This window comes from Pinus tabuliformis, chromosome 3_2 (assembly GCF_031772625.1).
Source record: "Pinus tabuliformis cultivar Carrire ecotype Pingquan chromosome 3_2, CPIR1, whole genome shotgun sequence".
NCBI classification, from domain to species: Eukaryota; Viridiplantae; Streptophyta; class Pinopsida; order Pinales; family Pinaceae; genus Pinus; species Pinus tabuliformis.
Window position 1 is genome coordinate 767,116,560 of NC_142302.1, and position 24,885 is coordinate 767,141,444.

Below are 24,885 nucleotides of genomic sequence, written 5' to 3' on the forward strand. Positions count from 1 at the left end.
GCCAAGATATTGGAAAGTTATGGCATAGGCAGTTGGGCCACTTGCATCATGGGGCATTGAAGATAATGCAGCAGATCTCTATCGGACTTCCCAAATGTAAACTTGAGCAAGTGGACACATGCAAAGGTTTTACCTTGGGTAAGTATGAAAAATCTTCCTTTCATGATCAAGACGGTCGAGCTGAACCAACCTTGGAGCGAGTTCATACAGATGTGTGCGGACCATTCTCGACAGCCCCCACCGTGAAACAAAGGTATTATGTGATTTTCATTGATGATTTTTCTCGTAAATTTTTTATTTATTTCATACAGAAGAATGATCAAACCTTCTCAAAGTTTTGTGAGTTCAAAGCTTTGGTTGAGAAAGAATCAGGGAAGAAGATCAGGGCCTTGAGAAGCGACAATGGTGGAGAGTATGTCTCTCAAGAGTTCAAGGACTTCTGTGGAGAGGAAGGAATTAAACAGGAGTTGATGACGCCTCATAACCCACAGCAGAATGGGGTGGCTGAGAGGAATAACAGAACAATTATGGGGGTAGCTCAGTCGATGTTGCATGACCAAGGCCTACCACTTAATTTGTGGGCTGAGGCATGCAACACAGCGGTCTATTTGCAGAATAGAAGCCTGCATCGCATTCTTGGGATAAAGACACCAGAGGAAGCTTTCTTCAGGAAGAGACTAGATGTGGGTCACTTCAGGATTTTTGGCTCATCGATTTATTTCCATGTGACCAAGGATGCCTTGTTATGAAACCAGCTCAAGAAAAGATAGAAAAGATAGATCAACGCCTTAGAATTCAGCCTCTTCGAGGGGGCAACCTCCTTTACATTACATAAATGAACAATTCTTCGATGATTCAAATGACAAAACCTCCTTTCTATATATAGGAGTCTAAGGAGTCACAATATAATCCAGCCGACCTAACAATAATAATATAAAGCCACAATAATAACAATAGTGGGCTTCTATGGGGCACAATAGTAACAATATGGGCACTACATGGGTACATCAATATAATAAGTGGGTTATACTAATAACAATAAGGGGTTACACTAGTAGTATAGGGGCCTAACATGCCCCTCTCCTTCAGAAAGCGTTGTCCTCAACGCTTGAGTAGTTCTTGATGCTTCTGTATAAAATTCTTGTCCTCCCACGTGGAATCTTCAGCGGGTAAGTTCTTCCACTTGATGAGATACTCTGAAATTGATCGATTTCGTAGCTATCGAGTTCTTGTTTCTGTGACTGCTCCAGGTTCTAATATGATTTTTCCTTCCTCTTCAATTTCTGGCAATATTGTTTGGATTGGGATCTTTTGCAACTTTTGAATAAGTGGCCATACTTCTTTGTCCTTCTTCCATTCTTCCCTTGCTTTGTTTATCCAATCTGGTTGGATAATATAAATAGCACAAGACAATGCTTCCACATCCTCATCCTTGAAGAGTCTTCCCATTCGATAAGGTCGCCATTTTTTAAGTGCATGTAGTATTGCCAACATTTCCTTCTCATAAATAGCTTGCTTGAGATGTAGCAGTAAAAATACCCAATCACCTACATCAAAACATTTTTCACTACGATGATGATCTACCTGTTGTTTCGTTTGATTTTGCACCGAAGTGACGTTATCCTTTAAAAGTTGGAGAACTTGTTGTTGATGCTCGATGTGATATTTCACTGCTTGAACCTTTTTCTTCTTCATATGTCCTTCTATCTCTAGGGTTTTAGGAGTGGTAATTTCTTCCAATCCTTTACAAGATATGGTAGGATTCACTTCTTGACACTCGATGTGATCTTTCACTTCTTGGATTTTTCTTCTTGATATGTCCTTCTATCTTGATAGTTTGAGGAGTGGTAATTTCGAACAATGAATTACAAGATATGGTTGGATTCATTTCTTTTTTCTCGATGTGATCCTTCACTTTTTGCACCTTTTTCTTCTTGATATGTCCTTCTATCTTGAGAGTTTGAGGAGTGGTAATTCTTGCCAATGCTTTACAAGATATCGTCTGATTCATTTCTTCTTTCTCTGGGGTGGGGTCCTGGCGTATATCTTCTTCTTTTGATGTTTCTTGATCATTTTCTTCCTCCTCTTCATATTCTATGTAAAATAATTTCTTCTCAGCACACTTATGACCTTTAGTGCATTTTCTATCACAATTGTAACAAAGCCCTTTTTCTCTTTTTTCTTCCAATTGTTGTGGTGTAATCCTTGTAGGTTGTGGAAGTCTAGGGGAAACAACACTTCCATCTTTATATTTGTGAGGGGTACGCTTCCTGGTATCCCTAATTTTTCTTTCCACTATGTCACAAAGCCCTTTTACTCTTTCCAATTGTTGTGGTGTTGCTCTAAAGAAGGTGTTGCTCTTTGTATCCTCATAATGTGCTATCATTTCCTCCGTGAAAATTGACCACGTAACAAGTTGTTTACGAGAACAAAGCCCCTTGTACCATAAAAATTGATCTGGTTCTAAATATGAAGATGCAATACATACCTTTTGTAACAGTTGTACACCATGTAGATCAAAATATTGCTCCATTTGAAGTATCCAATTCACCGGATCCTTGCCATCAAACTTCCTCATCTTGCTTTTTCTTGATTTTAGGAGCTCGACCTTGAAACGACTGTAACTCAGTACTTTTGAAAATTTAAGTTCTAAAATTGCTACTTGTAGTAGCCCTCTGTGTCCTCTTTCCAATGCCACTAGTCTGATCCAAATTGGATTCTCCAAGAAAAAGTTATGCACAATCTCCCAAGATGACCTGATTATAGACCTTTCCAAAAGAGAAAACTTGTACAACGTGCCACGAGTCACTGTTTCAACCTTTGAATCTGAAACACACACACAAGAAACTACAGTCCGTCCTCTTTCTGTACCTTCTTACGAAATTTCAATCCGATCCCCAGAGAGAAAGTTATGACGATTTTTCCCAGGTCACCTGTTTTGAATGTAATTCAGGAGTCTGCAAAAAGACCAACTTCCTCAGATCATATCTCCGCAAATATCGTGCGAAAAGCTCTAAAATTTGGACGCAAGGTTCAGCGCGATTTCTTCTCAAATGGGTTTTTTTTGCGACTTCTGAAACATCACAGACAAAAAGTTATAGCGGAAATTCCACGATGACCTGTTTGGAGTAGCGAAACCCTAGAATCCAAAGCTCTGATACCAAATGTTATGTAACCAGCTCAAGAAAAGATAGAAAAGATAGATCAACGCCTTAGAATTCAGCCTCTTCGAGGGGGCAACCTCCTTTACATTACATAAATGAACAATTCTTCGATGATTCAAATGACAAAACCTCCTTTCTATATATAGGAGTCTAAGGAGTCACAATATCATCCAGCCGACCTAACAATAATAATATAAAGCCACAATAATAACAATAGTGGGCTTCTATGGGGAACAATAGTAACAATATGGGCACTACATGGGTACATCAATATAATAAGTGGGTTATACTAATAACAATAAGGGGTTACACTAGTAGTATAGGGGCCTAACATGCCTGGAAGAAACTTGAACCGACAGCAAAGTTGGGGATACTTGTGGGGTACACTGGTACACCCCACAACTATCGAGCGTACTTGCCTACCAGTCAGAAGACAGTGGTTCGCAAATATCTTAAGTTTGATGAACAGAAGGCCATGCGAGTTTCACTTGAGAGGGATCTCCAACTACAGGTTGTGGAGGAACTTTTGGTTCCTAAGGAGGAGGAGCCTCAGACTGATGTGGAGCAGCCATATGCAGAGGTTCCAGGAGTGGCAACATCCACTTAAGCAGAGTCTTCCAGAGATGGGCGGAAGCGCATGAGAGAAGCTAACAGATTGTTGTTAGATGCGAGAGAGAATGTAGGAGAACCATCTTCTCATCGTAGACAGAGGAGGTCACCTGATAGGTACACTGGATACATGGCCCTTGTTGGGGAATGTGTTGAGACCAAGCCATCTTCCTTTGAGGAAGTAGTGCAGCAGCCGATTTGGGTTGATGCTATGGTGGAGGAGTATGACTCCATAGTTTGGAACAGTGTTTGGGATGTGGTTCCAAGACTGGAGAACAAGTCAATTGTGAGTTCCTATTGGCTTTACAAGGTAAAGCAAGCTGTTGATGGTAGTGTGGAGAAACATAAGGCAAGATTTGTTTCCCGTGGTTTCTCACAGGTCAAGGGGATTGACTATGATGAGACTTTTGCTCCTATAGCAAGGTACTCATCTATCAAATCGATGTTGGTACTATCAACACAGATGGGTTGGAAGATCCATCAGATGGATGTGAAGACTGCATTCCTCAATGGCAAGATTGAGGAAGAGGTGTACGTAGAGCAGCTGGAAGGTTTTGAGACCTTCGATTGTGAGTCGCATGTGTGCCAACTCAAGAGAGCTTTGTACGGGCTGAAGCAAGCACCTTGTGCTTGGTACACCAAGATCGACAACTACTGCACCTGGTTGGGCTTCACAAAGAGTGAAGTGGATGCGAACTTGTACCACATCATTGGTGGAAGGTAAGCAGTTGATCATTGTTCTTTTGATGATGATCTGATATTGATAGGTGATGATTAGTTGATCATGTCTTGCAAGGAGGACCTTGCAAGAGAGTTCGAGATGAAAGACATGGGTCTCATGCACTACTTTTTATGCATGGAAGTGTGGCAGAAGGTTGGGGAAGTGTTTGTGTCTCAAGGCAAGTATGCCAATGAGATACTCAGGAGATTCCACATGGAGAAGTGCAAGCCATGCAGACACCTCTAGCAGGTAACTGGAGGAAGGAAAATGCTACTTCAGGAGAAGTAGTAGAAGCTACTGTGTACAGGAAACTTGTGGGTTCACTGATGTACTTAGTGAACACATGACCAGATTTGTGTTATGCAGTGAACCAGGTGAGTCAAGCTATGGTTCAGCCTACCAAGATTTTTTGGAAGGAAACTAAGCATATTTTGAGATACCTCAAAGACACATCTCAGTATGGATTATGGTACAAACGGTCAGAGGGAGAGAATCTACAAGGCTTCATAGATGTAGATTAGGTAGGGAGTCCATCAGATCGGAAGAGCACATCAGGAAGAATTTTCAACCTTGGTTCAGCTACAGTTTCTTGGTACAGCAGGAAAGAGAGGTCATTTGCACTCAGCTCAGTAGAGGCTGAATACATGGCTACAAGTCAGGCAGCATGTGAGGCCATCTTGATGCAGAAAATTCTAGTTGGTTTGTTTGATCAGAAGATGGATCCAACTGTGATCTATTGTGATAATAAGAGTTATATCAAACTCTCTGAGAATCCAGTATTTCATGACAGGTCCAACCATATCGACATTCGGTATCATCATCTCAGGGACTGTGTGGGGAGGAGGATCATGTTGTTGCAGTATATTTCGACCGAGGAGCAAGATGCTGAAATTTTGACTAAGTTATTGTCAAAGTGTAAATTCGAGTTCCATAGAGACAAGATCGGGGTGGAAGATAATCCCTTTCTTGTTTAGAGGGAGTGTTGAAAATGGAAACAAGAAATGCTAAAAATAGCATTGCTATAGATAACATTTCAAGATATATTCCAATTTTAGTTTGTCCTTGAATTAAAATTGAGAATTTAAATTCGAATTTAATCTCACCAGCTATTTGAAAAATAATTAATTAATTCATCTTGAGGTAATTAGTTGGAGAAATTCAAACATGAATTCTTTGTGAAGTCATGCAACAGTTATCCCTTTGATTGAGGAAGTTATCTCTTAATTAAGGAGATAAGGATGAGTTGTATTTGAGTTGTAATTAGTTAGCTCAGTTAACTGAGTTAAGTCCAGTTAAATTAGTTCCAAACGGTTTGTGGAACTGATTGTGAGTTCAGTCAATTAATGCATGCATGCATGCAACTAGTGTTCTCTAGATAACTGAATATTCTCTCATAAATAAATCATGAATGTCAGTTCAGACAAAGACCCAGTTGAGATTAAAGGCAAGGACAGCGTACTATCAATTGCAAGAATTTTCCTATGAGAAAATCTCTTGCATGCAGAAGGAATTCATTCCTTGAGGATTGTGCATTTTTACAGTGTGTAAGAGCAGTGTTCCACTTGGTTTAAGGTGAATCATCCCATAGGAATAGCGCAAGGAAATAGGAGGCTTGGAGGGCAGAGGAGAAGGTGTTAGACTCCGTCTTGCTAGTTTGTTGTCTTGGAAAAGAGGCTAAGGCAAATCTCTCCCTTTTGTATCACGTTTGGTTGCCCTCTGGTTGGGAATGAAAGGCTTGTTGAAGCAGTTGGGCGTGAGAATTGAGGAGGCAAATTTTGTCACGTGGTTTCCAAGCATGATATTGTTCCTAGGATGCTCCTTGCACCGATTGAGTCAATTGCTAAGCCCTTTACTACTATTTGTTCTTATTGGCAGTGCATAAATGTGCCTGATTCTTTAATTCAAGATGCTGCCAGGACTCTTCTGAATCAGATCTTTGTTTCTCCAAGCAGCCCATACAGACCTTTTGGCACTTACATGCTTTGCTCAAGCAATGGTGCAGCTTGTATTCAAAACGCTCAGACGGTTTTGGAGATGCTTAGTTTGACTATGCCAAGCCAACAAACTTCTTTGGATGAGATTGTACAGGCCTGTCTTTCAGAGCACATAAGGTATGATTCTGTTTTGGAGGAGGTTTTGCAAAACTCCATAAGAGGGAGGTGGAATGGCGATGACTATGTTCAATGTTGATAAGTCTGTTCGATCCTTTGCTCATTCCTCAATGGTAATGGCATATTCAAAAAAGTAACCTCTTTATCTAAGTAAAAAAAAAAATACCATTCTTAAAAAAATATATGATGGCAGGTTTAAGGACATCTTTCAAGAAGTATATGAACAGAACTGGAAGGACAAGTTTGAAAAAGCCAATATTTGGTATGAGCATCGGCTAATTGATGACATGGTAGCTTATGCTCTTAAAAGTGAAGGCGGATGGTAAGACTATTGAAGCTGAGGCTGCACATGGAACTGTCACAAGACATTTTCAAGTTCATAAGAAAGGGGGTGAAACTAGTACCAACAGTATTGCTTCAATATTTTCCTGGACAGGTGGACTTGAGCACAGGGCAAAACTCGATAATAATGAGAAGCTGTTGGATTTTGTGCACAAACTGGAGGATTCCTGTGTTGAGACAGTTGAGTCTGGGAAAATGACAAAGAACCTTGCCATTCTAGTTCACAGGGCAAAGGTATCAAGGAACTTTTACTTAAATACAGAGGAATTTATTGACGCTGTTGCAGAAAATATCAATTCAAAGATTCTTTCATCTAAAGTGGTTGTACAATGACATTTTGTTACAAGGATATAGTTCTGCAGTATTTGCAAGAAGTATAATCCTCTCTTACGAAATTTTAAGGGAGATGTATGAGAACCAACCATGCTGACAACTATTTTACGTCTTGCCTTGAGGAAACCTTTCAACAGAAAAACATCTTGAAGGTGGGTGCGGTTGCACTAGAACTACATAGTTGGGTTTGTAGATCGACAATTTAAAATACCACATATATATGAATGCATTATTTCAGCTTATTTGTACCCAATTTATGAAGGCCATCGTGTCATGGTAATATCTCCGAGATATATGAATGGGAAATACCGTGGAGCTTTTGATGTTCAGGGGCGCATCGCGTGCTTTGGTGGGGAACATCAAGTCACATTTTTTCATGAGTACAGGGCAGGCATTGATTGGGTGCTATGCTACTTCACTTATTGGAAATATGCAAAATTTTCTCCAATCTCTTGGCCGCAGGAGATTAGAAATGCAGCTGAGACAGCGTGATGTGGAACTGTGGATGGATCGTCGTCGATTGCCAGTATTTGTGCGAAGGCGAGTGAGGCAATCTGAACAGTTCAAGTGGGCAGCAAATCGGGGCGTTAATGAAGAACAGTTGCTGGAGGATTTACCTGAGGACTTACAAAGGGAAATTCGAAACCATCTTTGTTTAGATCCTGTCAAGAAAGTGCACATTTTCACTGTTATGGATGATCAAGTACTGGATGCTATTTGTGAACGGTTAAGGCAGTGCCTTTACATAGGTGGAAGGTATTCACATGAGGATTTCACACCTCGATTTGGGAGTGTTGGCGTGTCTTTAACGTTGGGCCTGCGCCACAGTGGAGGTCAAGAGAAGTACAACGATGGTCTTATATATCTAGAGATGATGCAGCAGCAGATTCCAATCACCATTATAATATCCACGACAGTCATGATCAAGGCTATGGAAGTGGCTTTGATGCCCAAGACATGCAGTTCAGAAAGCACGTAGGAAGTCAGCTCTTGCATTGATTTAGTGGCTTAATTAGGAACTATAGAAACACTAAAGAGTTTCTTGCAGAAGATGACATCTTAATGCAGACATATAACGTCTCAAATTATGTGGAACGAGGTGAGAGTTTCAACCTTCAACTCCCCATCTCGCTCTGTACAAATTAACCCACGGAAACAGGAAGCTTGGATCGATGGTGGGCTTGTTTTCTTCATCAGTCTTGCAAATCATGATGGATGAGATAGAAAATACACAGTTTTCGCTTCAGTTATTTTACAAGATATGTATGCGCTGATATTGGAGAAGATATTGCGCTATTTTTATTAATTCAAAGGCAGAGTAAAGTCAAACCCAAAATTAAACGCAGATTATCAACCACAACAGAAAAATAGGAACCGATCTCCTACTAATGACTTCAGTTAATGATTCAACGGGATCTGCACTTCAGTTTGTTGGCCATCAGAGGATTTTTAGAGGGACGTTGTTCTATTCTAGAATAGATGAAAACGCTCTTTTCTACTTTTGTAACTGCAGGTGAAACAGCGCCCCTGTTTTGGGGTCGATTTGTTTTTCCCCTAGCAGCGTTTATTTAATGTATTAAAAAATCATTTGTAAGAGATTTTTTGGGGGAGTGAAGAGAGAGTTCCAAGCGCTGGTGGAGGAGAGAGAACAGAGCTTCATTGTACAGATTTTGACAGAGATTTTAATTACAAAATGCAGCTCTGACTTCTGAGATTCCTGTGGTATGAGATTTAACATTTGTGTCCTCCTTTGTTTCATGTAAAGCCTGTTATGTGTTCATTTCATTTCATGATCGTTTCCATTTGAACAAATGAAGTGTTAAGGTAGAATTCATAATTTATATGCTTTGCCTTTAAGTTTGTTCATATTTAATGTTTTCTTCTGTTTGACAAGGATTCATCTTCTATGCCCTTGTCAGCTCCTCAGCATTCTTGCCATTCCATTTAATCTCAAATTGATGTTAAACTTTCTTGCCTACCTTGCCTCAGGAGATAATCTGTGTTTTTTATTATATTTCTCTGTTTCAAGCTGTTTCTTTGCCCCATGCAGCCCAGAAAAACCCCATCATTTATTAAAAACCCCTTTTTATCAATTTACTAGCCTAAAATCAGTGTTCTTTATTGGTCATCTCAGCCCTTTGAAAACCTTTTGCCGAGATAGACCCGGAGAGAGCCCTCTCCTGTCCTCGTAGGGCTAGCTACGAGGCTAAGTGGTTTGATGTTGCCTTGGATTTTGTCTTCTTCAGCCTGAGGCCAAATTCAAGAGCTAACAGAAGGTTTGTGAGAAGCCTTGTTTGCCTATGAGCAGTAGTGAAGGATTGTACTGAGAGCTAGATAGTTGTGAGAGCTAAAGTTTTGTGTAATCCTAAGATATTTCCACTTGTGTGATAATACTGATAGCAGTATTTTTAGCTGAGGCTTTCCCCAGAGTATTCTTCTGTGTTTCATGTGTGATTGATTCTTCTTCTCTGTTATATGTGTTATGTTTGATCTTGCTCAAAATCAATTAAGCTTCCGCAAGTTTGATAGTAGAAGTAGATTAAGTATTTTTCTTTAGTACATTGCATAATCAAATTAATGTACAGTGAGAATTTCTACATCTCATGATTCGCAAGAGTTGGGGAAGTAGAATCATTAGGAGGTCCAGTTCACCATGCAAAGAGATATGGACCAAGTGATGAAACTTTTGTTTAAATAAGTCTCAATCTGCATATTCTTTAGGAAATTCATAAAAAAGGTGAAGGAATCGATTAGAGAAATCCTCAATTGATTCATCAATATTCATTCTTAACTGATTGATTCTTTTATAAACATCTCGATAATCATACCTATCAAAGTCTTAATAAAGTTCCTTGGAGAAATGATGGAAATAATGGATGGAGGGGAGTGGTACGATATGGCACCATTGATTCACATGACCTTCAAGAGGGAGGAAGAAAATCACACAAGAAAACTCTTCATCATCAATTTTGTAAGATTCACAAAATTTAAGAAAATCAGAAATGTGTGCGGTTATGGATGTTCCATCCTCACCATCAAAATTTAATTGAGACAAGTGATAGAGAGGCTCATCGGGGATTGAAAATTGATAAATGGATAAATTAGATAAACACCCCGGGAGTAATATTTGAGGATGAGCCATTTGAGATAAGAGTTTCAAAACAGACTCAACAAGCATATCTTGTCATTTGGCCCTCTTTCTAGCACCATTGTTGATGGTGTTGGAAATCCGTCAACCAAGGGGTCTCCCTAATGTGAAATCCCAATTAGACCTCACACAGTTTGGAGTAAGATCCCCATCCAGAATATCGGCCCAGTTTCCATGTATTCTTATATATTTCCTTAGCTTTAACTGTTAGCAAGAGAGGAACACGAGTGTGCCTTCTAAAAGAAAGTAAGTGTGCTTGGTGAGTGTTCAATTGTATGTGTGTCAAAGTTCTTTCACTACGGAAGGGAGGAAAAGTGAGCCTCTAAGAGAGAGGTAGTAGTACCACCCTAGTAGAGGCACACATGAACAATAAGGATCTGTACACCATCAAGCGGGATAGTCCACAAAAGATGTGACGGTCATTACAACCAATCAATTAGAAATATTTGTCTAATATCTTGAAGAATAGTCCACAAGGATGGGACATCAATAATGAGAATTACATCACATTCTCAATAATTTAAGCACTAAAATAACTTAAATAGTTCAACTACCTTAGCACAGATGAAAGCAAACATAAAATACAAACATCCGTAGAATAGTCTTAGGAATATTCATAATCCATACATGAAGAACATGTTGGCCTTGAAGGCTTCTATTATTAAGTAAAATTTCCAAGACACGTGTATACAGTGGATATCACTAGCTTCAATAGTGGAGCATTGGAGGCACTCCTTGCTCCTTAATAGAACTAGCTTATCTCTCTAATACCTTGCAGGAGGAGACAAGGTGAAAAGTGTTTTTCTCTTATCATGAGGGTGTATATATAACAATGAGGAAATGATGCTTCACCTTAAGACTCTTCATCTACCCTCATGATTATTTGACTTCTTATGACTTTTCAACTTTACATGACTCTTCATGTTCGATACATGTCCTTTTGACTTCCACTTTACAATACATTTTCGAAACATAATTTACATCATTAACCGCAATGGTGTGGCATGTGACAACTCATGACATGACATGATATGACAGTGCTGACATAGAATACTTGATGATGTGTTAATATCAAGAAACTATTGCTATTGTTTGTTGCAGTTCTGCTTGAGAATTCTTTTCTTTTCACCTCCACATGGCTTGGTGATAAGGGATCTTTAATGATCTCATGTCTCGGATGGTGATCATAAATTCGTGTCCCTTTTCTTTCTCTTAATTGATCAGCGTGCATACTCAGCTACAATAATTTATTTCATCATGTTGCGCTCCTTCATCTCCTTCTTCATCATCCCTCCATGGAATGATAAGGTACCTGAGCCTACAATTCACCCATGACGAGACAACATCAGTCTGAAAACCCCCTAGTCTAAGATTGTGCATACTAATCCATTAATTGATCTTGAACTAGATAGAAGGTTGGGAAAAGGGCTCAATGACTATGCATTTGCACAGTTCAACCAGTTAAGGGGAGCCTTGAGCCTTGAGACTATGTAGTGTGTATTTCAGGCTGGGATGAGGGAGAAAACCATGCAATTCTAGAGATCAGTGTGAGAGGATGAGGGGATGAGCACTGGGTGAGAACATTGCATAGTTTCTGGAGATAAGGGAGATTGGGCCATTGCGTATTTACGTAGTTCAAGAGCTCAAGGATGAGACTGAGGATAGAGACTATGTAATGCATAGTTAAGGCTAGGATGGGAGGAGGAATTGCACAATTCTAGGAGTCAAGGTCGGGGCTTGAGCACAGAAACTACGCAATGCAGTAGTCCTGGGATGCAGGAATTGTGCATTATGCAATGCCAAGAGTCAAGGTCACATCTAGAGGACTGATACTATGTGGTGCGTAGTTGAGTGAGGTCGGGTGAAGCTAGGTTTCTTGGTCAGGAAGCTTTTCAAAATATGACTAAGTGTGGGATCTGTGAGAGTGATGTGAATAGTTATAAGACTTTGACTTTGATCACACACTTAGTCTGATTTATGACACAACAACATATATCATCCAGGACACATGAAAATGAATTTCCCTCTGTGAGACAGCTTTATGAAAACTTACAACAAGAGTGACACTTAAGAAACGCTTTAGACAACTATGACGACACTTGTTTGAAAATGCTTAAAACTTTGGAAATGAGTGCAACATATGTTTACAAGGTTATAACAACTCATTTACACAAAGGTGACATCTTGAAAGCACTAGAAAAGGCTTATATAGATGATGTGAAAACTAACATGTGAAAAGACGACATTTTTCCTATCTTGCAAAGGGGACAAAAACTCAAGAAAACACATGGAATGAGTTTCAATGTTTGTGACGACAATGTAGAAGACCAAGGCAGGGTCCGAAATTGAGCGTAGGCCAAAATTTTGGAGAGTGTTGTAGCAGTGACAACAGCGCCTTAATTTTATTTTTTTGAATAATAAAAAATCACAATGTTGGATTTAAAACTATGAAGTAAAATTGAGATAGAAGTGTGATAGGTGGAAAGAAACTTGCATGGTGAAAGAGGTGTTATTGACCTAGCAGGTGAGGTGGTAGAGCCTTGAGATTTCTTCTAGTGAGCATTTTTGCAAGGCTCTATAATTTAAGACAAATTTGGTCAGCAGTTGGAGCTACAAAGGAAGGAAGGTGACCCCAATTTTCGTTCTTGGTGTCATGTTTCACAAGTGAATGCAAAAAGGGGTTTTGGACCCCACCTCATCAAATATTGAAAAGGTAGGGGGGGCAAAGTGAGTTTTATGCCATCATATTTGATTGGTTCACAAGATTTCTTGGAACATTCATAAAAAGTGGGGGTGATGTAAGTCAGTGACAAATTTTTGACCTCGCCCTGATTAAAGCTTGGAAAGGAAGGGAGGAGAAATGTATTTTTTGTCATTGTGTTGATGACCAAACATGACCAAAATCAACAATAGGGAGATCGTATGGCCAGGGCCCCGAATAAGCCCTTATCTATTTGGGATGGTGATTATGACTGGTCAAATGGGTTCAATTACCCCTTACTCTCCTTGGTGACTTATGATTCCTCTAATTACCATTAATAAGAAGAGGCAATCAGACTTACCCTCATGAAACTAGTTTGCAAGAAAATAGTCCTTAAGCTCACATAAGGGCTCAGCCAAGCCACCAATGCAGTCGTTCCTATGAAAGGATACTTATAAAAATGTAATTAATTAATCTAACTCAAAATTTAAATCTAAATGCAGTGTGAAAAACTAAAGAAAATTACTTGAACTTGATACCTAGGAGATAGCTCCCAAATACCAAGTGTTAGGATTCAATAGTAATGGGGATTTAACATGTGTTGTATGATAAATATCAAGTTTCTGAAGTAGTTCAAATGGATGATGCTATTAATGTAAAACATGCTCTATTTAGAGATTAAAAATGATAAAAGATGTGTCACTAAAACCTGGAAATAGTTCGCGCAAATTTAATAACACTTAAATCATTTTATGATGATAAATTTGAGTAAATAGTTACTCAAAATTTGTTCAAATACAAGAGAAAATTGAGAATAAATAGCATATCTATATGATTATAAGATCAGATAGATGATATAATAAACATAAAATCTCATATTTAACAGAAGTGCAAAACATGGAAATATTGGCAGATATCTTCCATTAAAAAATAAAATTTATATTGACAAATAATAGTATTTGAACACAAACAAAAACCTATGTATCTCTTGCTATGTTTTATAATGAATATCTCCAACAATCCTCTCAAGACCTTCAACTCTACTAATAGAAAATAAAACTGCAATAGTAAATGTTCTACCTCTAAAAAAAAGATTTGATCTCAAAAGGAAAACCACCAAAAACTTAGATACGAGTATTTTCCCTAATTCTATATCAAAAAAACCTCTTCACGGAACTGCAAAGAGTCTCCCTAGTTTCAACCCAAAAAGGAACCCTTATCCCTTCTTCAAAATGTTATTTTTAATTACAAAAAGAAATCCCCAAAAATGAGAGATGTTGAAAGATGGTTGAGATATCTAATTTTAGTTGGAAAAAATTCATATTTTCTTCTTATTGGTGAAATTCCATTGCTCCAAAAGAACATGGGCTTGATATTCCAACCAACTCTACAAAAATGAGGCAAAAACATAATTAAAGATCAATTAAACTTACACACAAAACCTGAAATGCAAAATTGTCAAAACAAATTAAATAATTAAAATTTAATTTAACAAGTTAAATAAAAGATAACCCATGTTTTCAATTGTTCCCTATGGAGATTTCTCTAGCTTAATTGGTAATCTAAAATAAATTTTGCAAAAACAAGAAACTTTGGGAAAATGAAAAGTCTCCAAAACAAACCCATAATTTTCTTTTTGTTACAAATTTGTTAGTGTAGATTCTGTTGAAATTTTGGAATAGTAAATGACCAAATATGGTGAAGCCACTACTCCTAGATCCTTCTCCTAGGAAGTAGCTTTCTAATGAACCCTCATTTACCACATTTGTATAAGTAAAACTCAAGATATCGCCCGTCAAATTATAAGTTTCAAAAATATATACTTGCTAGAAAACTCACAATGTTGGGCATGTTTTAATAATGGTTTTGTTTGTTTTAATATACTTAAAAAAAATATTTAAAAATAGAAAATAAAAATAAATTAAATTAAATGAAATAACAAAATTATAATATATAAAATTAAATTAAAATGGTGGGATATCTAAAATGTAAAGGAAGGAGGGAGCGAGTGGAGGCATATGAGTGAAGTGTGGGCCCTCCCCACTCCAAAGGCATATGAGTGAAGGTAGATTATATTATTTTGGGTTTATAGTAAAAAAACTTTTGACTTCTATTAGAACGAATAAATATTATAAAGTTTTTAAAATCTTTCTCATAAATTTATACTAAAACAAAATTTTAAAAATTAAAATATATATATATATATATATATTAAATTTTTTATAAATGAAATTATTGATTTTTAATTGGTAGTTAATATTGTTTTGGCAATTTTTATGTGGTTTAAAATAAATTTGTTACCAAAAATTAATTTAAAAATAATAAATAACTAACTAACTAACAATTACATTTAACACAAATGGTACTATCAAATCTTTATAAAATTTTCTTTGTTTGTGCACTGCCAAATCTTCAGTTATGTTTTGTATACTTATTTGAAATAAGACAATCAAAATAAGATAAACTCTTAAAGATGAAATTACTTGAATGCCAAACTCTAAAACAATGAATCCTAATAGGGAATTATTATTATTTTTGAACTTTCTCTCTACAATTGGATAACAAAGCTAGCTAAGAGGATTTAAAAGACTAGTATGCATCTATTATATATATAATAACCTCTTTTCCCAACATTGCTTTGTTGCCAACAAGCTTGTTCAATACCCCAACGAAGTTTCCTTGATACCATGTATGCATTGACTCACTGCTAGCGAGCCTATTCAATACCCTGACGGGTTCACATACACTTCCCACACATATGTGCTTTCAACTTACTTATGTGCCACACTTTTGATCACATATTTGGAAATTTTCTTTTTGTTGGAAACCTCCTACACTACTGGGGGGGGGGGGGGGGGGGGGGGGTGAATTAGTAGTGTGACTTAGTCACAATATTTTCCTTTTATTTGCTTTTACTTAATCATACACTTATTAGAAGCTTAACATAGATCATGAGAAAGTAAATGATCAACATGTAAACACATAAGCAGCGTGCACTAAAAGAACACCATAAAAACCATCATCACACATGAGATACAAGTTTTATGGTGGAAACCCTTCCGGAAGGAAAACCACCCTTGTTGTTGTTGCACTACTTTGAATCTTCTCTTAAGAAAATGATGTCTTTTACCTAGAATAGTTAACCCCCATCAGCCAAGAGACTCAACCTATATCATCTAGGAGACTCAATCTGTATGATCAGCTAGGAAGACTCTTTCTCATGACTCTACGAACATCAATCTGCTGGAAGCCACCATGACTAACGAGCCTCACCCAACACCAATTCGACTATAAAGAAAAGTGTGCCTTTTACTGATGATCTACATCATTGCTCCATCATGCATGAGACCACTTCTTCATGAGATCTATGTCTATGTAGACCTTGATTTCATTTTTTTTCAAACTAGATCCAAGACTCTCTGCTCAACTGATTCAACATCGTAATCAAACTATTAGTAGCAAGACTCTCTTCAAATCATCAGCAAGAATACCACCAACAATATGCTCTCTACACAAGAAAATAGTGTCTCTAATACAACGATAAAATCACTAGTGCCATGATCAATAAAAAACATACAAAAATACTCCTACAACAAATATGACCCTCACTGCAAAATAGATCTACAAATTGATGTTCTAGTTCAACTCTATGTAATAGCCATTTGTTCCACTCAATCCTCCACCATCTTCAACAATTGCACACACTATATTTGCTCACAACCACGTCTAAAACATTGAGCATCTTCTCTGGTGCTCACTCTCACTCTGTGTATGCACATATGTTATAGAAGCTCAAACTCCTCTGTGTGCACTCACATCTTCTCTCCCTACACTCAACAATCTAACCTAAGAATGATGGATCTTCTCCTCTATTTAACTTGATTTTTCCATCATCTCCACTACTCAAATCAACAAATATTTCACACCTAAACCACTTATCTGAGTTGTAGATTAGGTCAACAAAATATTCTTAAGTCATACCATGGGAAATTACCATTTTGTCAACCTCTAGAAAACCTTTGATGCTCAAGGAATGCAGAAAAAAAGAGTTTGGATGAGGTAGTGCTCCTTCTACCTTTGGGAAAAGTGTTCATGATAGGGGTAACATTGTTCTAATGAAGCCAACCTGAGTTAGAAAGATTCCCATGCTCTGGTATCCTACATTACCCAAGTTTGACCCCCCAAAATTGAGTCAAATATTGTTCCAAAACTTCCAAAATCATCCTCTTTGTGCCTATAACCATATCTCAAGCCAAGAGAATGAATACACCATTGGATCAAGCTCATATGAATGCTCTAAGTCATTGTATCAATGCCTCCAACCCTATATAACTAACCAACATTTTAGGGCCTCCAAACAAGTTGACATCATTCCAACAACTCACCTCTGATACCTGCACAAGTTGCAACATCTTTGCACAAACTTGTAACACTTCTACAACCTCATCATCGAGCCAACACACTTCTACAACAAGTCATGAACAGGAACGTAAGCATGAAGATTAACATGAAAGCATAGACTTGCCAAGCTCATCAACATGGAGCACAAGCATCTCTAACACTTGTCCAAGCATCATCATGAGGTTGACATTAATGCCAACACACCAGCTCAATGCTAAACACAACTAGTTGCAACCGATAAAACATATGCATGAATGAACACCTAAAGGAAATGCTATAAGGTTGATATCAATGCCAACATAATTAGCTGCAACTACACAAGCCATAATTCCAACAATTTCCCAACGATTTCCCCCTTTGGCATTGATTGCAACCACACACAACCTCTAAATTAATCTCCTCTTCTATCACTCCCCCTTTGACATCAATGGCAAAGCATCAACTCCATATAATAAGGAAGCAAGAACTGAAAGTATAAACACTAAAGAATTTTTCTTCCAAATGGATGAATAGTAATGATATCAACCAATGACCATACTTTCCATATTAGCAGCAAGCAACATATGAACCCAACAACATTCAAAGCAGTATATCATACCAAACACCTCTAGCATAAACAACAATTATACACCAACAAACATAAGAAGCATCAACAAACAACAATGTGCAACAATATCCAACAACAACCACATGAGGAAACCACACACAAACTCCACAATGACTACATAGCAACAACATATGAACAACTACCAACCATGTTTGAATGCATCATCTAAAACCCAACAATCATGGAATAATATGAGGCACATTTTGAACACCTCCAAGAGGATCGAAATTCCAACAATGTATTATTGAAGTAGAATTAGAAAAAACAAGATGCTCCCCCTGAACATATGCCATCTCCAAGTTGTAGAGAATCAATTCTATTGTAAACAATGCTTCCTTGCTAGAAATAGAAGCACCAGATGGACCTAGACTCCACATAACCATGACTAAAAGACATATAACATTATACATATGTATTTGTAGTAGCTACACAAGACCTCATATATGACTCACATATTACCTCATGACTCACGACGAGATGCCCCAATGATAGATATCATATAAGTACATGGCTTCATGATCATTTCACATCATTTATCAATGAAATTCTTTGCTTCTATGACCTCTCCTATGGACTAATGAACCATAAACATAATATGACATGATGTTACAATATCATTCACCCATACATAGTTGGTCCATGTCTCAAGTCACTGTGCATGTCATTGTCACATTGTCCTCATGGTAGGTTAGCTGAAACATGATCAATAAAGGCTACAACAAGTTTGATATACATGTATTTCCACTCATAAATAGTAATTACATCAGCTAAAAAAGAATGAGTTACAAGGAATATAAAACATAAAGAAAAAGCCTGGAAACCCTAGAATTAGCACTTGAGATGTGCACAAACCAAAAAAAATCATCAAAACTAGAGTAATTCTCCCCTTGCTCTTTTGTCTTGCATTAGAACACTCTTTCTTAAGCCATGGGAAGTGTTATTAATGTTCTTTGGCTCACTGATAACCTACATTATCCCTTTTTAGGCCTCATTCCTCATGGATTTTTCCAACTCTGCTTCGGGTACTTATCCAACTGCTAACACTCCAACTGAGAACGTACCAATATCATATATACCTCTGCAGTCAAGTAGATTTTTTATGCAAGAATGGATTGTAGTAGGGTTTGATTTCTCCTACTTTGAATCTGATGATGAAGAGTACTTTCTTGGTCTCTTCTTACTCTTCACTCTTCCCTTCAACACATACACATTATCAGGTGTCTTGACTCCCTTATCAATCACTCTCGTTGATCTTTCTTTCTCGATGATGCAACCTTTGGATTTGAATACCACTTCCTTACCTCCATCAACCATTTGGCTCACGCTCAAAATATTGTTCTTTAGACCTTCAATGAGCCATACATCATCTGCATTGGTCCTCTTCTCACCAATATTGGCTTTACCACTTCCCAATACTCTTGTGGTTTGACTTCCTTTAAAAGTAACATGACCAGTCTTGGCTTTCTTTAGGAAGTGGAATTTCCTCCTATCTCTTGACATATGGTGTGAGCATCCGCTATCAATATGCCACATGTGGACAAAGTGTAATGCTACACCTTCCTAGTTGTTGCTCCTTCTATCCATAAAATTTCAAATATGTCTTCATACATAAATGTCTCCTTGAATTTTTCCATTCTCCAACAAAGCAGTGGGGCTTCCTCACTAGCAAATATTTCATTCTATCATCAAAAAAATATTCCACTTATGGTTTAGCCAGTCATTTCCTCATTTTCCTACCACATGTTCCTTGGTTGGTTCCTTGGTTGTGTATTCTTCTTTGATTGTTTCTTTTGAACCCAAGGCCTCAAGAATCTAGGAATCTTGCAATTTTTGGCCATGTGCCCAACGTTATGACACACATAACACTCTATATGGAAAAGATAAGAAGCCAAACGATATGATATTTTGTTGCTCATGTTGGACCTCCATCTCCTCATACTGGATTTGCAATCAATAGCCTTGTGGCCAAATAGGTTACAAGAAAAATAATAACCATTAAATGAACTTGTATACCTAAAAGTGGGTCCTCTTCTTGGTTGATCATATTGCTGCATAGATGTGTGCATTATCCTCCTATAGTCAATTTCCATGTCCAAAATCATGGAAATTAAAGCAGTCAATCTCATCCATGGAGGGGGCAAAAGAGTTTAGATTTATCATCTCAAATCTTCCACTGCCAACCATAGCAATAAAGGATCTTCTAGATGTGAAAGCTCCTTTTTGTTCTCTTATTCGCTACTACTGTTGGATTTGTTTTCTCTCTCATTTCTTGCTGCTATTGTTGGTAACATTCTTTGTTACATGCTTCATTAGTTCTCCTTTATTATTCTTCCATATACGCAAACTTGTCTCTCCCCTTTTAAAATTGCTACTAGATTTGTTCACTACTATGGTGCTCTTTACTTACTCCAATCGAAGGTATTTTTCTTCAAGACACTTCCTCAATTTGTCAAACACACCTTCAAGTGCTTCAACATAATCCTTCCTATATTTTTGCTTGCCGCAATTGACTTCTTCAATTCTTTTCAATTATGCTAGTTGTTTTCTCAAGGTAGTGATATCCTCCTTGAGATCTTTCTCATTTTCATCACAAATCTGAAATTTTTTCTCATGCTCCTTGCATCCATCAGTTAGTCTACCAACTTCACCAAAATAATCTTCAATAAAAACTAATGTAGATTCATATTCATTCTTAAGGAGTATATAACTACGATCATCATTTTCTTCACTAACCAAATTTGAATTATTATCATCACTACTATAAAAAATATAACTCATAAGTAAATCATTGTGGCTTATACCTTTAGATTTATTGTCCTCTTGTATAGCTAGTTTAATTGGAGCTTCCTTCCTCATGGATAACTTTTTATTGTTTTTGTTTCTCATCTCAAACTATTAATTATTGTTGTTGCAACTTGTTGAAAAATGTAACTAGGTTCGGTCTTCATAAAATGTATTTGTCCAAAGAATTTTTATTATTGCTGCAATGACGTATTAAAGCATGGGTTTCATGCTTGGTTCATCATTTTATTAGTCAAAGTTCCCAATGAGGAATCCTAGGATTAATAAAGAGTCAATATAGCCATTGTATATTTTATGAGACCCTTCTTGGGATTTCGAACGAGGTAAAAAGAATTATTTTTAAGTCAAAAAATAAATTATGTAACCTCCACATCAATTTGGACTCATGAAGATCAAGTTGGCCTCAAGGAAGGAAATTCAACCTCATTGGAAGGCTATATATACAATGCAGTTCGACTTCATTTGAGCATCTCACTCTCTCAAGCATAGTTCGATCTTTGGAAGCTGGAAGCAGGGAAGAAGTGTGAAGTTGAAAGAAGGGGCTAAAAGGAAAGTGAGTTTGGTCAAGGAGGAAGGAAAGAAGAAAATCGGAATTTCTCTCTCTTGTGGGTTGGTTTAGGAAATCGAAGTCTCCTAGTCAAGGTTGAAGTTGTTGCTGATGCCGAAAGTTTCCAAGTTGAATTTTTTAGGGTCGAAGTGTTGATGCTAGGTCAAGGAGGAAGGAAAGAAGAAAATTGAAATCTATCTCTCTGTCTCTCTCTCTCTCTCTCTCGCTCAAGTGGGCTGGTTTAGGAGATCGAAGTCTCATAGTCAAGGTCGAAGTTGTTGTTGATGCTAAAAGTTGCCAAGTTGAAGTTGTTAGGGTCGAAGTGTTGATGCTAGGTCTAAGCTTGGATCGAAGAAGGACAAGCTAGCTTGGTGTGGAGGAGGTGTTTGTCTAGCTAGAAGAGTCTCAAGGAAAATTATTGAACAAAGATATTTTGATTGGGTTTTCCCCTAGATATGGATTTTTCCCTGGAAGAGTACCTACATCTTTTGTCTTCATGCACACATAATTTGGTAATTGGTTGATGAAAGATAATATAAAAAAATAAGTAAAAGAAGCCAATATTATTCACAAGTAATTATCAAGAAATATAAATCTAACCCTAATCCTACTAGCATTGATTTCTCAACACAACTTGCTCCATATAACATATGCAATATGCCTCAAACCTCTTTGGAAGATTTTAAATCTCAAACTTTCTCTAAGTCTACATTATGAATATTTTCAAGAATGATACACCTTGCTTTAGAATTTTTATTCATTACTACGGATGAAGGTGAATTGTCATCATATTCTTCACAACTCAATCTCCCCAAGTTAGAACCACAATAAAATAATTTATACTTCACACTTTCTTACCAGACCTTGAAATTTGCAGTAGTAAGGATAGGTATTCCTTGAGAGTTCATTCTGAAAAATTGCAAATTTCTGCCAACAAACCCTATATCTACTCTCCTGTAATCAAGCTACAACCGAGAGCCCCAACTTTGATACCAATTTTTGGAAACCTTGAGCACTACTGAGAGCGGGGGATGAATTAGTAGTGTGACTTATTCACAATTTTTTCCGTTTATTTTCTTTTACTGAATCACACACTTATTTGTGGCTTAACATAGATCATATACAATTAAATGATGAACACGTAAACATATAAGTAGCATGAACTAAAATAAAATCATCAAAGCACAACCATAAAAACCATCATCACACATGAGACACAAGATTTTTTGTGGAAACCCTTCAGGAGAAAAACCACCTTTAGTTGTTGTCGCGTTGCTCTGAATATTCTATTAAGCAAATGATTTCTTTTACATAGAATATATGACCCCCATTAGCCAGGAGACTCAACCTCTATCAACTAGGTGACTCGATCTCTATGGTAAGCTAGGAAGACTCTTTCTCATGACTCTACGGACTTTGATCCACTGGAAGCCACCACGACCAATGAGACTCACCCAACATCGATTGGAATATAGAGAAATTTGTTTCTTTTACTGATGCTCTAGTTCACTACTCCATCATGCATGAGGCCACTCCTCCATGAGCTCTATGCATATCTTGATGTCATTCATTTTCAAATCGGATACAAGACTCTCTGCTCAACTAATTCAACTCTACAATCAAACTCTCAACGGCTAGACTCTCTTCAAATCATCATAAAAAAATACCACGAAAACTATGCTCTCTACACAAGAAAATAGTGGCTCCAATATAACCATCAATTCACTAATGCCATGATCAATCAGAAACATATAAAAATACTCCTACAAAAAATATGACCCTCACTACAAAATAGATCTAAAAACTAATGTTTTGGTTCAGTTCTCTGCAACAACAATTTTTTCTACTCACTCCTCTTCCATCGGAAACACCTACACACACTATATTTTCTCACAAGTAGGTCTAAACATTGTGCATATTCTTCAATTCTCACTCTCTCTCTCTCTATTCACATATGTTATAGAAGCTCAACCTCCTTTGTCCACCCTCACATCTTCTCACCCTACACTCAACAATCTAACCTAAGACTAATGGATCTGCTCCTCTATTTAACTTGACTTTTCCATCATTTCCACTACTCAAATAATCAAAGAGTTCACAACTTAACCACTTATCTGAGTTTTATATTAGGTCAACAGAAGATTCTAAGTCATACTATGGGTAATTACCATTGTTTCAACCTCTGGAAAACCTTTGATGTGCAAGGAATGCAAGAAAACAAAGTTTGGACAAGGTAACACTACTTCTACCATTGGGAAAAGCGTTCATGATAGGGGTAACATTTTTCTAATGAAGCCAACATGAGTTAGCATGCTTCCCATGATTTTCTAACCTACATTACCCAATTTGAACCCCCAAAACTGAGTCAACACTGCTCCAAAACTTTCAAAATCATCCTCTTTATGCCTACAACCATTTCCCAACCAATAGAATGAATACACAATCAGATCAAACTCATATGAAGGCTCTAAGTCACCATATCAATGCCTCCAACTCTATCTAATTGATCAGCTTTTTAGGGCCTCCAAGCAAGTTTATATCATGCCAACAACTCACCTCTAATACCTGCATAAGTTGCAACATCTCTACACAAACTTGTAACACTTCAACGACCTCATCATTAAATCAACACACTTCTGCAACAAGTCATGAACAGGAACATAAGCATGAAGATGAACTTGTAAACCTAGACTTGCCAAGCTCATCAACATAGAGCACAAACATTTGTAACACTTATCCAAGCATCTTCATGAGGTTGAAATTAATGCCAACACACTAGCTCAATGCTAAACACAACTAGTTGCAACTGATCAAACATATGCATTACTGAACACTTGCAAGACATGCTATAAGGTTGACATCACTGGCAACAAAAGCTAGTTGCAACTACACAAGACATAATACCAACACTTTTAGCAGTTACGTGAAGAGAGCGGGGTGGGACAAGAGCTATGTAATCGGATTTGTTGGAAACCCCTGTCGAATCCGAATCCTACAAATTGGATACAATTCGACAGGAATTCGAATCCCAGAACAAGATTCGACGTGTCTGTACAGGATTTGTACGAATCCCATACGGGCACAACGAATCCCGATTCTGGGATTCGAATCCCAAGAAAATGACTCAGAATGCAATGCTTAATTTTCCAAAAAAATCACTCAGAAATGCAGAGTTTTATTGTTCTTTCAGTTTAAAGTTTATCTGTTAATTATGGAGGAGAATCTCTTGAATATGGAGGTCAAAGATGCTGTTGATTTCAAACATTACCTGAAGATTTGTGTTGGAGGTAACATCAGTCTTACACACTGCAGAGGAAGTGCCAGAGGGATGCATATGGAAAAGAAGACCGGTGGTTTAAAATACCTTTGACAAAGTTTTCTTCATATAAATACTCTGGT

At 37.4% G+C, this 24,885-nt stretch overlaps 1 pseudogene; it reads left to right on the forward strand.

The window, feature by feature from the left end:
* The first annotated feature begins 6,658 nt into the window (after positions 1-6,658).
* LOC149182881 (isocitrate dehydrogenase [NADP] pseudogene) lies at positions 6,659-7,540 on the forward strand (annotated as a pseudogene).
* Positions 7,541-24,885: the final 17,345 nt, after the last annotated feature.